Source organism: Meles meles, chromosome 8 (genome assembly GCF_922984935.1).
Source record: "Meles meles chromosome 8, mMelMel3.1 paternal haplotype, whole genome shotgun sequence".
NCBI classification, from domain to species: Eukaryota; Metazoa; Chordata; class Mammalia; order Carnivora; family Mustelidae; genus Meles; species Meles meles.
In genome coordinates, this window is record NC_060073.1 from 37,450,641 (window position 1) to 37,460,858 (window position 10,218).

Here is a 10,218-nt window from a genome sequence, read left to right on the forward strand (position 1 = left end):
AAAAAAAAATAATCCCACGTATGGACCAAAAATTCTTAAGGAATGATTACCAAAACAAATCTGATAATAAGTATTTTTATTTACTTCATTATTACGTTAAAATTGAAGTTGGTGAATTGTCCCATTCTTATAATTTTAGCTTTCCTGCCTACCAGTCCATGTTGTCTTCCAGCTCTTCCTTTTATTACTCTTTATCTTCTAGACTTTAATAAAAGCATAGTTCCTTCACTAATGGTTAGGGATGCTACTGCTCACAGTTCATGATAACTGCTTCTTCACTCTAGGACAGTGCTGTACAACGGAATTATAATGAAAGTCCTCCATGCCATTTAAAGTTTTTCTAGTTTTCTAAATTTTCTAATTTTCTAAAAAATTAAAAATTTTTAAAGAAATAGGTAGAGTTAAAGATACTTTTTACTTAAGGCAATATAAACAAGTTGTTATTTTAGCATGTAAATCATATTAATAGATATTCTGCATTCCTTTTTTCATACTAAATCTTTGAGATCTGCTGCAAATTTTATCTTAGAAATTTAACATCCAAATTTAAGATGCATAAGAATACATTATGCTGATATTTCATAAAATTATCAGTTAAAAAAGTACATTTGTACTTTGAAATTGGTTCAAACACATGTAAAATTTTCTAATACATTAAGTTTTCATTTATAAAGTTATAATTAAACTAACTTAAAATAAAACTTCTGTTTCTCATTCACATTATTTCAAGGGTGCAATAGCTCTATGTATCTAGTGGCTACTATATTAAATACTATAGACCTAGTCACTTAGAAATAAGGTAAATATGAATTACAACATGCTGTTGATGTTAATAAGAAAGTCAATACCAGTAACTTTGAAGTGATGGAATTGTTCTCATTTGGAGATAGAGTACATCTGGGATTATGAAAATTTAAAAGAAAATTCCAGAATAACCTGTATTACTCACCTCATATAATACAGTTCTGAATAATGTACAGTTCTGGATAATGCTGCTTAAAACATTTAGTGTGAACAATTTTCTTAAGGAGTTACTTAAAAATGCTTATTTTTTGTTCCTTACCCCTATTCCATCAGAAATCCTGTTCTAGAAGTTCTACAGTGGGGCATAGAAAACCACATTTTAGGTAATTCTGGCTTATTTTGGACAAAACTTTGAGAAATACTGCCCTCCAGAGTTGGACTGTAGTAAAACTAGTTTCCAATCCAGTATTAAAAATATTTATTGAGCTGATGATTTCCTTGCATTGATTAGGCAATACTGAACCAGAATCATCACCCTTGTTTCATTAAAGACATACACCTGAATGGTCCTTTCTGAGAAGAAGTCAAATATCATGTGACATAAACCCAGAGTTTAGAATCCCAACAACAGATCTAGATAATCACTGAAGGTATTAGATCGTTACAAAGATAGCAAATGATAAATTGTCTAAGTGGTTCATTCTAAGCAACAAAGTCTACTGCTGTCTCTTCCCTAGGTTGCCAATATTTAAAGCAGCTATTCAAAGACATTTTCCTGGCCTTCAAGTGTAGAAAGTTAACGAACAACAATTTTCTTCTTTTTTTAAGATTTTATTTTTAAGTAATCTCTACACCCATTGTGGGCTTCAAACTCACAACCCGAAGATCAAGAGTTTATGCTCTAACAACTGAACTAGCCAGGCATCCCAGAAAACAAGTGTTCTTAATACTAAAGATTACTCCTTTGTTGAGGAAAAATTATTAGTGTTTTGGTCACGTATACATTGACATTACTCTTCACTTCATTTTACATTGTTTTCTTTCCAAAATTTTGTAAACATGCATATTGTATCACTAGATTTAAACCTGTATTACTATTTAAGTATTTATCCTTTTGTAATCTTATACCACAGATTTAAAATGGAGTTTTCAGTTTCCTGACATCTGATGTTTCTTAATAACCTACCATATAGTCATAATCCTAATTACTACTTAAGAAAAATACAAGACACTAAAGGAAAAACAAAACAAAATGGAAAATAAACAACTCTGTTCAGGTATTTCTACATATAGTCTCATTTTGTTACAGATGTTCCACATTGCTTGATTCTAATTTAAAGGGGAAAATTGAGTATATGAGTACCAAATGAGAAAAACATGATTTGTGTCATGGCAGTCTGAATGCTATTCACAGAGATTTTTCTGAGCATCTCTATAAGTGCTAATGGGAACCTTAATGCCAGATAAACATTTCATAGCATCAACAGCACATCTATAATCTTCTTACATGGCTTCCCGGACAACAGACCCTTGCCTCTCATTAAAGTGGCAGTTTTGAGGCTGAAATCTGCCATGCGTTGGAAAGGTCCTTTTTAAGAAGAAGTCAAATATCATGTGACAAAACAACAACAACAACAACAAAAAAAACCCAGAAAAACTCTATTAGTTATAGTTTAATTGGGTGATAGGTCCCATGAAATGCTAAAATGTACAAATCATTGCTACCAGAGATGTGCCACAGATGTGCCGAGAACAAGAGATGTATTTTTATCTCGCTAGTGGGGCAGGAGAAACTGGCCCCAAACAGGGCAGAATTACAAGCCCAGATGAAACTTCACTGCCGAAATTTAAGCAGGTTCATATGGAACACATATATTTTATATGTCCGAAAACTCATTCCTCAAACCTGACATCTCCATCAAAGGCATTTTGCAGGGGCACCTGGGTGGCTCAGTGGGTTGAGCCGCTGCCTTTGGCTCAGGTCATGATCTCAGGGTCCTAGGATCGAGTCCCGCATCGGGCTCTCTGCTCGGCGGCGAGCCTGCTTCCCTCTCTCTCTCTCTGCCTGCCTCTCTGTCTACTTGTGATCTCTCTCTGTCAAATAAATAAATAAAATCTAAAAAAAAAAAAATTAAAAAAGGCATTTTGCAGTCTCTCCTTTTATGCTATTATTTGCCAATTTTGTCTAGGCAGTGATGATAGGTCACATTTTGTCTAACACCCTGAAACAGCAGAAATTGCTCAATTCCCATTGCCTAGCACACATCTACAAATTGATCTGTCCCTAGACATTCATCCTGCATAGATTAACTCCCACACTATTCTTGACTTAAGACAGAGTAAAGGATGTGTTTTCTTCAGTGCTAATGACAGAGAAAATAGGAAATTAAAGTCAACTTCCTGTTGATGCTTGAAAGATGGGAGAATATATCCTCCAGGTGTAAATAAGGATTAAATTTATTCTTGGAATTCATATGGCTGAAAAGTTTAATAAATGTATTCAAACCTAAATCTCACTTAGAAATTACTTCTTTCACCTTCTTAGATCATTTGAGAGAAAGAGATGGCACTTCTTTCAGATTTCCCAGATAAATAATTATATTAATCATCTCAATTTTTTTTTAAAGATTTTATTTATTTATTTGACAGTCAGAGACTTCAAGTAGGCAGAGAGGGAGGCAGAGTGAGCCTCCCAGGCGCCCCAATCATCTCAATTTTTAATGATGCATTGTGAAATGTATTCTTGTTCTGAATTTAATACTCAGACATTCATAATAAACATCACATCTATAATTTCCAAAGTTAAGAATTTATTCGGGTATTATCATGTATAAATACAGGATAAGCCAATCTAAACGATCTGTTTCTGTCAGCCTTGACCAATTCAGGAAAACTACCTCCTTTAAGAATCCATTCTAAACTGTCAGCATGTGCGACTTGTTACACACCAGTAAATTAAGCCTCCAGGATACAAACATAGCACCCAGGATCTATACATTTAAGAAGCTCAGAGACCAGTGGGGAAGTCAAGTAAGAGAGTAAACAGTCATTGTACATTATGTTCCGAGACAATCATTTATAGTGAGGGGTGAGAGATTTGAGACTGGTTTATAGAGGTGGTTCAAATTCAGTGAGTGGAACTTCCCCCTCCTGCCCGGTACAAACTGAAAAGGCTTTCCAGACCAAAGGAATAGTAGTTATGAAACAGAGATAGGATATAGTTTTTGTATGCTTTAGGAAATGCACATAATTCAAATATCAAGAGTACAGAAGAGCATGCAGGAAAATGCAGAAGCATAAGAAGCTAAAGCTGAAGGCAGAGGCCATGAACCTCATGCCTGATGAACTGAATTTTAACCTGTAGGTGGTGGGACAAGATTAAAGGATTTTAAGCGGGGGAATGACAACTTAAATCATGTACTTCAGCCAGATTATCTGAGATGATTGTTTAGAAACCATAGTAACTGCAACCACAAAGAAATAGGCTTCAGTTCCACAACCTTTAACTCACTTTTTTTTTCTCTGTTTTTCATCTCTTGGCTCCAGTTCAAGGGATCATAAAAATTCCCAGCAAATTAGGAATAAAAAGTTTCTCAGCCTGGAAAAAAAAAAAAAAGGCACTCAAAGAAGACTTATGGATAACATTATCCCTAATAGTGAAAGCCTGAGTGTTTTTATTCTAAGATCTAAAAAAGGCAAGAATATCTCATGAATTCTATTCAACATTGTATAGAATGTGCTAGTCAATGCATCAAAACAAAAAAATAAAAGAAAGAAATAAAAGTGGTTCTGTTTGCAGATGGCATGGTATTTTATGCAGACAGTCCTAAGGAAAAAAAAATGAATGAATAAAGCCTGAAGAAGTAAAAGTAAGTTTAGTATGTTTAGTATTTTATATAAGAGTAAAATATTAGTAATAATAATAGTTAGACATGCCATGCCCATGAATTCAAAGGTTCAGCATTAAGATGAAAAATTTCCCCAAATTAATTATGGATTTAGCTCAATTAAAATCATGACCATTTTGTTTTTTGGCAAAAATTGGCAAACTAATTGTGAAATGTATTTGGAAATTCAAATGTCCTAGACTAGCTTAAGCAATTTTGAAAAAGAACAAAGCTTGGCACTTTATACCACACAAAGGATACTAGAATACAGAAAGGGCATAATATATACTTAATGAATATTTAATTCTTTACATTTAACAATGTCTTAACTACAATCAAACTTCCCATTCACCTCTGGTAGGAAAAATGAATTATGAGAATGGTGAATGATGACATTGTGTAAAGTAGGAAATAAAGAAAATTAACAGATCTTAAGTTCTTTTGAGTTTAATGTGGACATATTGAGTGGTAGGTGGCTTGCCATTTGTAGATTAAAAGCAAATTTTCCCATAGTTCCTTTTAAAGATTTCAAATCAGCATTATATCCGTTTACAGCCATTGCAACATTATTTCTTGTGTGAAATATTTAAAATTGTAAACATATAAGCACTTGGGCCATAATAATCATTAAAATATTAAAATAGAAATAAATGACTCCATATTAAAACCTCTCATCTTGACAAATCTGTGAAAGGTAAAGAATGAGTGAATCTTGGGAGATCATTTTTTGCTTTATGTATTCAAAGCTAACCTAATTATATCACCCCAAAATCAGTAAAAAACACAAGTAGTGTGATCTTAAGCCTGATTACAGTTATTGAACTGATTATGCTGAAATAAACAAATATCCATATGAGCTTTTCTTTCCAGAAACACAATCTCTTCATTTTAATTTTATTTAGCAAGATTTTCAATACGCCTATCAGTTTTAAGTTTGATATTTTCAGCCAGCAGTTTACTGCACATAATTTTGCCCATGATTTGAAAATTCTCCAGGGAGTTGACAAAATACACTAATTATTGTTGATTTTAGCCTAAGAATGGCTCCCAATGAGAAGAAATTGCCTTGTCTTCTAGAAATCACCAATGGGCTAAAAAGCAGATATTCATATATCGTCATCACCACACTACTAACATGAAATTTGCAAGAGAACTCCAATAGAAACAGAATGATATCCTGGGGTGGGAAAAGAAATGTACACACCCTGCAGATTCCAAGAGAAATATTGAAACACTAGGTGCAGGGGTGGGGAGTCCTGAGCTATTTTATTTAGACACTCATTACCACTCCATTCACTGGAGGAATTGAGGTTTTCTAGGCAACTCTCACTGCACCTATATGGTTCAGATAGTTGTTTTTCTAACTTTGTCCTACCAATGATTAAGTCATTTAATCAAATACTCTAAGAATAAAGACAGTGGCTTCAGGAGCACAAATAGTATACATGCAATTGTTTTGTAAAACAATTTCCTCTAAATCCTGAATGAAGGAATAAGAGTGTTAGCCTACTTTGGGGCACCTGGGTGGCTCAGTGGGTTAAGCCTCTGCCTCTCAGGATCCTGGGATCAAGCCCTGCATCAGGCTCTCTGCTCAACAGAGAGCCTGCTTCCCCGCACCTCCAAGCCCCGCTCGCCTCTCTGCCTACTTGTGATCTCTGTCAAAAAAAAAAAAAAAAAAAAATCTTAAGGGAAAAAAAAAAAGAGCGTGAGCATATTTCATACGGAAAAATCACCAGGTCTCTGAAAGTCCCGTGCTACTGATAGATTCTATACCACTATTTTTTTTTTTTTAAGATTTTATTTATTTGACAGAGAGAAATCACAGAGAGGCAGGCAGAGAGAGAGGAAGGGAAGCAGGCTCTCCACTGAGCAGAGAGCCCGATGTGGGACTCGATCCCAGGACCCTGAGATCATGACCTGAGCCGAAGGCAGCGGCTTAACCCACTGAGCCACCCAGGTGCCCCGATTCTATACCACTATTAATTTAATTAAAATACCTATACTTGTTTATAATTTGATAATGCATGTGGAGTTTTTCTCAAATATTTGATATATGTTTCAGAACAGCTCTAGGTAGAGTTATCTTAACTGTACATTTAAGAAATGAAGCTTCGAAGGATGAAGTCAGTTGTTTGTGGTGATGCAAGTAAATAATGTGAAAGCTAGATAGAAACACAATTGATTTTACATCACTTAGCCTATAAACAATGCTTATTTGATTCCACTCTGTCCTCTCATGTGACCCTGCCATTTGCTTGATGATACCAGTAACTGTTGCTCCATTCTTTTTTTTTTTTTTTAAAGATTTTATTTACTTGACAGGGAGAGAGAGAGACCACAAGTAGGCAGAGAGGCAGGCAGAGACAGAGGAGGAAGCAGGCTCCCCGCCGAGCAGAGAGCTTGACGCGGGGCTTGATCCCAGGACCCTGAAATCATGATCCGAGCCGAAGGCAGAGGCTTTAACCCACTGAGCCACCCAGGCGCCCCAACCGTTGCTCCATTCTTAAAAATTTTTCTTTCAATATCATCAAAAAATAATATCTCTTAATACTGAGGAGAAATCATTTTAGAGGCACTCATGGATTTTAAATTCTCCCAAACCATTAAGACACATAATTTTGGGGGTGCCTAGGTGGCTCAGCGGGTTGGGCCTCTTCCTTTGGCCCAGGTCATGATCTCAGGGTCTGGGATTGGGCCCTGTGTCGGGCTCTCTGCTCAGTGGGGAGTCTGCTTCCCCCTCTCTCTCTGTTTGCCTCTCTGCCTGTTTGTGATCTCCCTCTCTGTCAAATAAATAAATAAAATCTTTTTTTTTAAAAAAGCCATAATTTTCCTTAAATGGCTATAAAGTTGAACCATAAAAAAGAAAAACAAAAAAAACAAAAACAAAAAAACTTCCAGACGTATAAAGAAAATTATTGCACAGAGGAAAAAAAAAAGTTCAGCATATACAGATGGTGTGAAGAAGTACTCTCAATCAGCCTCATCTGGTACTATTTAAGTTAACGATTCTGCAAAATTATATATAAGTCACAGAACTTTTTGGTGTACCTTGAATAGTTAGAGATGTGAATATCACTTTGGGACTGTAGGTCTTCTGCACACATAACTTTTCTTTTCTTAAACAACAAGCTTCTCATTCTATCATAATGTTCATCAGCTTGCCTCTCCACTATCTAAAAGCCCACTAATTTCTTCCTAGCTTATTTTTTTTTTAAGACTTATTTATCTGAAAGAGAGAGAACACGTATATTGGCAGGGGGAGGAGGGAGGGAATCTTTAGGCAAATTCAAGCAGACTGCTTGCTGAGTGCATGGAGCCCAAGGGGTGGGAAGGTGTAGGGGGGAGCCAGATGCAGGAAGGGGGGGGGCAAGCCAGGTGTGGGGATCGATCTCATGACCCATGAGATCAGGACTTGAGCAGAAACCAAGAGTCGGATGCTTAACCTACAGGGTCACCCAGGGGCCCCCTCTCCCTAACTTATTTTAAACAATTGAAGCTGAGGGGCATCTGGGTGGCTCAGTCATTAAATGTCTGTCTGTGGCTCAGGTCATGATCCCAGGGTCTCCCTCTTCCAATCCCTCTGCTGGTGTTCCCTCTATCGCTCTCAGTCAAATAAATAAATATAATCTTAAAAAAAAAAATTGAAGCTGAATCCCCTCTACAATTTTAACTTCTTTATGATGTAGTCACTCAGTTCATGTTTTGACATCTGATATTTTTTTGAGGCAGCTTACCCTCTTTGGAATACACTGAGTAAAAGAAAGTTCTTTCCTGTATTGACCTAAAACCCATATGTCTATAAGTTTATCCACTGAGTTACTGAAGACAAATATAGTTAGTACTATATATATATATAGTATTATATATATATATATATATATATATATATATAGCTTTTTCTCACTTCTCAGTTTTCTAATTCTCTAATTATACCATACAAAAATAACCCCATAAAATACAGTATTTTATTTTATTTATTTATTTATTTAAAATACAGTATTTTGCACAAAAGTTTTTGTATTACTAAAAATTTTGGCTAATTTGTTAGCTTAATAAAGAGGATTTTTTTTTAAAGAGTGTTGAAACCTTTCACAGAACCCAGAGAAAAACTGAACATAGTTTTTTTTAAAGATTTCATTTCTTTGAGAGGGAGCGAGAAATCATGAGCAGAGGGGAGGGCAGAGGGAGAAGCAGACACCCACTGAGCCAGGAGCCTATATGGGGCTCCATCCCAAGACCCTGGGACCTAAACCGAAGGCAGGTCCTTAACTGACTGAGCCACTCAGTCACCCTGAACATAAATAAGATTTAGCAAGAGTTGAAACCAGGAAGGGTTCAGACTGCTGACTGGACAGTTTTAAAGGATACTGCATGCCTGATTCCTTTGGAATGGGTGCTAATTTTCTTTGCTGTCTTAAGACAAAACATCCTCCAGAAAAGTCTTAATGGAAAGGACATCATTCTCTTTTCCTTTTAAAAATTCTCCCATTGCCCTCTTGTACTGGTTCGAAATGATAGCATGGACTCCTTTAGTCTTTCAACTCAGAGCCACTTCCTTTCTTTAAAATACTTACAAACAAAACAATAAACAAAGCCCTCTTTGCCCATTGCAGACCCAGAAAAAAAATAGAGTATGGGAGAATTTATGCATCAGGAATATATCAAGTGTTAGTAACCTGTCTTAGCAATTACAGAAAAAAGGTTATCCCTGTAAATCATAAAAATAACCACAATATATTATGAATGTCTGTATGTCCAATTTGTTCTCATTTATCTTTCCACAAGTACAGATTGATCTTATGTAAGCCCATTCTGTAATGCAAATATATGCAAGGCTTGCCATAGGATTATATATGCTGATTTTGTCTTTATCTGGTTGTCTTTATGATCTGCAATCTATATTATGACTTTATTTCTTTAATTTTATTTATAATTCTTTAATTTTATTTTATAAAACATTTAAGAGTTCTTTAATTTTATTTTATAAAATTTTATTTTATAATTTAATAATTTAATATAATATAATTTAATAATTTAATATAATATAATTTAATATAATTTAATAATTTAATATAATATAATTAATTAAATTTATAATTTTATTTTATAAAACATTTAAGAGTTGAAAGAACTTTGAAGTCACCTAGTACATGCTATTTATTTTACAAATTAAAAAAACAAAAGCAAAAACAAAGAATAAGCAAAACAGGGGCGCCTGGGTGGCTCAGTGGGTTAAGCTGCTGCTCAGCAGCAGCTCAGGTCATGATCTCAGGGTCCTGGGATCGAGTCCCGCATCGGGCTCTCTGCTCAGCAGCGAGCCTGCTTCCCTCTCTCTCTCTCTGCCTGCCTCTCTGTCTACTTGTGATTTCTCTCTGTCAAATAAATAAATAAAATCTTTAAAAAAAAAAAAAGAATAAGCAAAACAAACAAACAAACAACCAGCAAGGTCCAGAGAGAGTAAATGCCTTGCCCAAAGTCTAAGTACTATTAAGTGGTAAACTTAAAATGGAAGTCCACATTTTGTATTTATTCTGCATTCTTTCCACAATACCACTCTTTCTATATTACATGTTATGTGCGCAAAATT